The 6,000-nt window shown below is 43.0% G+C and overlaps 1 non-coding gene across 1 annotated transcript; it reads left to right on the top strand.

Annotated features, from left to right (window-relative positions):
* Positions 1-2,810: 2,810 nt before the first annotated feature.
* Positions 2,811-2,917, top strand: LOC147925709 (small nucleolar RNA R71). The gene has a single exon (XR_015585619.1). It is a non-coding gene; the product is annotated as a small nucleolar RNA R71 (small nucleolar RNA).
* The last annotated feature ends 3,083 nt before the right edge of the window (positions 2,918-6,000 follow it).

The raw sequence follows: 6,000 nt of genomic DNA on the forward strand, positions 1-6,000 counted from the left end.
GCTTCTTCCAATTTCTCCTCTTGATTCAAGACGAGCATCACGACGATCCAGGGAGCTTTCAGCCGCTTATCGAGACTTCCTAGTAATCTTTGAAGACATTTTCGAATAGAACTGAAAGGAATAGACTCAAAGCTTAAAGTTAATAGGTTAGTGACCCAAAAACTAAAAGAGCTAAGCTTGAGCAAAAAGATGAACTTTGAGAGAGATTTTAAACTTGATTTTAACTGTTTTAAGAAAATGAGAGTGTGAGAGGCATAGAATCGAGTCAAGCTATATTTAAAGAAGCTAAGGGGACTAGGAGACAAGGGTGAAGCGTCCATACCATTCAAATTTGAAATGGGAATCTTTGACCTGCTTTTTGCTGCCACTCGTCCCCACACTCGACTGCAAGTGGTCGAGCTCCTTGACGAAAGTTTGAAATTCAAAAAATTTTCTTCTTTTTCTCCCTCTTCTCGATCATTCAAGAGAAATGGGAATCGAGTGGGCCTTAGTTTCTTGATAACTCGGTCGAGTACCTCACGTGGGCCGGTCGAGTGGGCTCGCGAGTCTACTTCCCCAAGTCCAAATCTCTCCATACCCATCTACACTTTCATTAAAAAGCCTGCCCAACACAGACATAAAAGAAAAGAAATCAAAACTACAAGGAAAATAAAGCATATGTACAATGATACCTTAGGGACTTCCTCCCTAGTGAGCTTGTTTAAAGTCACTAAGCTTGATTTTTGATGCCTTTTCAGGCTTGGTTTAGAGACCAAGGAGGTGATGAAATCCTCCCTGGTACCACTTGATCAATGTGAAGTTGACCCTTGATCACTTCACCCTTAACACACAAACCATATTTCTTCTTAATCTTGAGTCTTGGTCTTGCTTTCTTCAAAGACCTCTTGTTAAGCTTGATTTGGAGATCCTTCACCAATTCAGTCAACTCTTGAACAGAACCCATAAGCTTTTCCACTGAATCCTCTTGAAGAGAGAGCTTAGCCTTTGGAGTTGCCACTTCACTTGAGACCTCATGACCTCCTTTGTCCTTGATAGTGAAAGGTTGATCATCAATGGTAGGCAGATTGGTTGGGTTATAGATGTTAAACTTCATGGTTAAAACCTCAGCAATGTTCAAGGTTACAAGACCTTCCTTGACATCTATAACAGCTCCAACAGTGGCTAAGAATGGCCTCTCTAGAGTGATAGGATCTTCAGGCTCCTTATCCATCTCTAGAACCACAAAATTTATATGAATCCTTGCCTTCCCAATCTTGACTGGAATGTTTTCCAACCTACCAACCACATCTTTGTTTGACCCATTAGCTAGGCATATGTGAAGGTTGGTGGACTTGAATTCAGTGTGCCCAAGCTTTTGTGCTATAGAGTAAGGCATCACACTAATAGATGCTCCCAAGTCACATAAGCATTGGTTGTAGTGAAGATAGCTAAGTGAGCAAGGCAGATAGAATGGTCCTGGATCCTCAAGTTTAATTGGGATGATAACTCCCTCAAGCTCTTCAAGGTCCTTTTCGTCTTGAGCATGGGCTCTCTTCTTTGACATTTCAAGCAAAAAATCCTGATAGAGAGGATATGGATCATATTGTTCCAAGGCAGGTCCTTTCTCTTCTTCTTGGTAAGCAATGATGACTTCTTGTATGGCCATCACTTCCTTCTTCTCAATCACAGCTTCTTCCTTCAAAGCCCTCACTTCCTCTTGTTGCAAAGCCATCATTTCCTTTTTCTCAATGATTTCCCTTAGTTCATTCAGCTTATGTGCCTTGAAACGTCTTGGGAATGGTAGAGGCGGTTTGTAAGCAGGAGGAATGTACTTAGCAGGCTTGACAGCTTCTGATCCTTCAACTCGATCGACCACTCGAGCTGACACTAGGTCGAGTGCTGGTTCGAGCACATGGTCGAGTGAAATGTCGGATTCAGTTTGCTTTGCACAATCTTCACTCTGGGCTTCAAGAAATGACCAATCCTCCCCAGCTTGAATTTCACTGTCCTCAGTGACTTCTTCTTCGTAGACATGAATGGCCTTAGCAGTGAACTCCCTTGGGTTTTGAACAGCTTTTCCAGGGAGTTGGTTAGGCTTAGGAGCTGAAGTAGATGTAAGGTTGCTCTCCATATACTTCACTCTAGAGTTGAGACCTTCAAACTTCATGTTGAGATCATTATACTGGGATGTTAACCGCTGGTTCAACTCAGCAAACTGCTTTGCCTCTTCCATCTTTCCATTGGCTTGCCCAATCAACCTTTGTTGCATCATAGCTCTCAAATCTGGTTCTTGGCCTTGGTTAGTTTGAAACCCTGGTGGGGGACACAATTGGGGCTGGAACACTTGATGTTGCTGCTTGGGTACATAGTTGTGTTGTTGTTGAGGCTGTTGAGGTTGTTGAGTTGGGTAGACTTGATCTTGAGGATTGGCCACATTAGTGCCTCTATAGGAGAGATTGTTGTTCTTGAATCCTCCTTGATTTTGTATGTAGCACAACTCAGCAAACTCTGCATCTCCTTCTTGAAATAGAACCTCTTCTTCACCAATGAAATGAATGGATTTTTGCTGGCTTAGGAGAATCTTGTCCAACTTCTCATTAACTTCCTTCAAGTCCTTCTTATACTTTTCCTCTTGATCACTGGAGGTGAACCTTACTGTTCTGTCATAGTCCTCATTATAGTTCCCATCTGATTGAGCAAGATTTTCAACCAACTCCCAGCCTTCTTCCACATTCTTGTTGAGGAAATTTCCATTGGAGGTTGTATCAAGAAGCATTCTTATCTTAGGTAGGACTCCTCTATACAAGGTACTGAGCAAGGACTCATTGCTGAAACCATGGTGAGGACATTGAGTTTGGAAACCTTTGAATCTCTCCCATGCCTCACAAAAGGTTTCATTATTCCTTTGAGCAAAACCAGAAATCTCATTCCTCAACCTAGCAGTTCTTGCATTGGAGAAGAACTTGGCTAGAAAAGCTTTCTTGCAAGCATCCCATGTGGTTATTGCTCCAGTAGGAAGAGTCTTCTCCCAGAGATGAGCTTTGTCTCCAAGGGAAAATGGGAAAAGCCTTAACTTGAAGCCATCTTCACTCACATCATTGATTTTAGTGAGTCCACAAATCCTGTCAAACTCATCAAGGTGATCTAGGGGATCCTCCATTGGCAACCCATGGAGTTTGTTGGCTTGAATCATAAAGATCAATCCACTCTTGATCTCATAATTATTATTAGCAACAGCAAGAGGCACAATACCAGCTCTTTGGTTATGTGTGTTTGGTGCATCCCCAGCACCAATGTGTCTAGCTCTTTGATCATGGTTATCTTGTTGCTCCATGATTACTTGATCCTCTTGTTCTTGCACTACTCTTCTTCTCTGATGTCTTAAACCTCTAGGTAGCCTGTTGATGTTCTGAAGAAGCCGTTGGAGATTGTGATTACCCTGAGACCTTGTTTGCATTAACAAACCCGATCGCCCACTCGAACAGGTACTCGGTCGAGCACAGGCTCGAGTTGATGGTCGGGTCGACTGGGAAGTGAGGTCTATTTGTATTCGGGACTTGGTTAGATCAAGTACTCGATTACTCACTCGGTCGAGTGGTGGTTGAGTTGAAGGTCGAGTGGTACTCCGGACCTTGGTTCTTCAGCTCTAACTCCCTTGCTTTCTCCTCTTCAGCATTGCTTCCATGCTCCCTAGGCTCCAAAATCACCTGTTTATGCAAGAAAAGATCCAAATGCAATGCAACTATACTCTAATGCATGAACAATCCTAAAACAATGCAATAATGGTCAAAAAGGATAGCAAAAGATGCAAAAGATGTGAATATATTAAGGGAAAACAGGGTAAAATATATGAACATCAGAAATCCACCACAATTGAGCATCACCAGTGAAATGGTGGACCCCAATGTCCACCCAAAACTCCTCAGGCAACCGCGCTATCAACTGTTCCAGAAAACCCGCAAGATCGACACCCGGGACTCCACCCACTGAGACACCCGCACCAGGGGCCCTAACATCATCAGCTACTGGAGCATCAACACCGCCCCCTCCGGCCACACTCACGGAATCCCCCTGGACACCCTGTGACTCGTTGACATCCTCTGCTGTCACATTCTTGTCCTCGGTTTCACTAACTACTGGGACTCTGCCCCTACCACGACCACGTCCGCGTCCACGACCACGACCACGACCCACAACAGCATCCTCTCTAACCATCTGCACTACCATCAACAGAAGGCTAAGCACATAATTAACATAACCCAGAAACATAAACTCACCGTGGAATCACACTGTAGGCTCGAAGACGATGTTCTAGGACTCCATGCTACACACAATTGACTAACTCACATAATCAATCAAGACATGCAACCCCAAACATCACAACAGAAACCTAGTGAACCTAAACCTAGAACCGTAAGGGCTGTGATACAAAACTGAAACAACCTGACCCGTTTCATTTTTAAATAATAAATAATAAATACACAACAGATAGTGGTCCCATACCCACTAGCCACCTAACCACAAACACAACCAACAGCATAAATAACAGATACCAATACCAATAAATATTCCAATCATAATCCAATAACCAATATTAATTCCAAATCATAAACTAATGATACAAACAGCATAAACCATAGAACCAGCAATCCTAAACAACATTCTAGGACTCAACTCTAGCAACCTAACAGAAGCCAGACAACCAAGCGAACCACTAGAACATCCTCCTCTTCATTGCCTTGATTCCATGATCACACTTTGCCTTTACCTGCACCACAAACACAAATTGCAATGCATAAATATTTTATAAACACTCAATAAGGCAATCCTCCCATCTACTAGGCTATACACACAGGCAATAGAGATACTCTAACCATCAAACAACAATCAACAAACAAACCAGGCTTTGCATCGACCGACACAAAGATTGCATCGACCGACATCATCAGGGACCAGCATCCACCGACACAAGGTATGCATCGATCAACACAAGGTTCACTTGCATCGACCGATGCTTCCACTTGCATCGATCGACACATGCTCGACATCACGCGGAAACCCTAATCGCATCGACCGACGCCTCTAGATGGCATCGACCAATGCTCCTAGGTCAAACTACGCCGTCCTCGCAGTAGCATCGACCGACGCACATAGTGCATCGACCGATTCTCATGCCGAGCATCGTTTTCCCCGAAGCTTCTCGCCGGATCTCCGTTCCTGCAACCACAAGAATCGATCCCAAGCCATAAGAAAGCTTCCCATCGCCTCAAACAACATACTAATAAGCCTAACAACACAAAAACAAAACAGATCAGAGTAATCTCCAGCTTAGATAAGCCATGGTCATGCACTTACCTTTGCCAAGAAGATTCTGAACCTTACACACGAGGGAAAACACTTCTAGTAGCCTCCTACAACGTCCTAAACCTCATATCTCACCAGAAAAAGCCACCAATCCACAAAATTCTCCAAGAACACTCTTCTCTCTTCTCTTTTCTCTCAAAAACGGCCAAAGTCGTCTAATGGGACAAAAGTAACGACTTAAGGGTTTTCTTTTCCCTTTTTCCCAAAACGCAGCGTTTAACTTAAGTCAAAACGCAGGAAATTGAGTTAGCATCGACCGATGCTCCACCAGCATCGATCGATGCACATCTCAAACCAGGATTCCGGTTCGTAGATGTTACAGAGATAGTGACTATAGAGAGGAATTTGATGTCACTAAGCAATAATATTGATAGTGAGTTCAAGTCAAAAGCCGATGCTATGTTGTTGAAATGTGATAAGTACTATGAGAAACATCAATATTTTTTTATTGTTGCAAGTGTGTTTGATCCACGGAAAAAATGCAATTTGCTAAGATTTGCTTTGATAAGCTTTATGGGAAAGATACAACAGATTCGAAGGAGATGAGTGATAAAATCACCACTTTTTTTACATCTCTGTTTAAGGAGTATAGCAATCGTCACAGTCCACTCAGAGAGCAACTTCTGTTAGCCAAGGTGAGTCCACTGATTTAATGTC

The sequence above is a fragment of the Camelina sativa genome, chromosome 16 (assembly GCF_030686135.1).
Source record: "Camelina sativa cultivar CO46 ecotype springtype chromosome 16, ASM3068613v1".
Classification (NCBI taxonomy): Eukaryota; Viridiplantae; Streptophyta; class Magnoliopsida; order Brassicales; family Brassicaceae; genus Camelina; species Camelina sativa.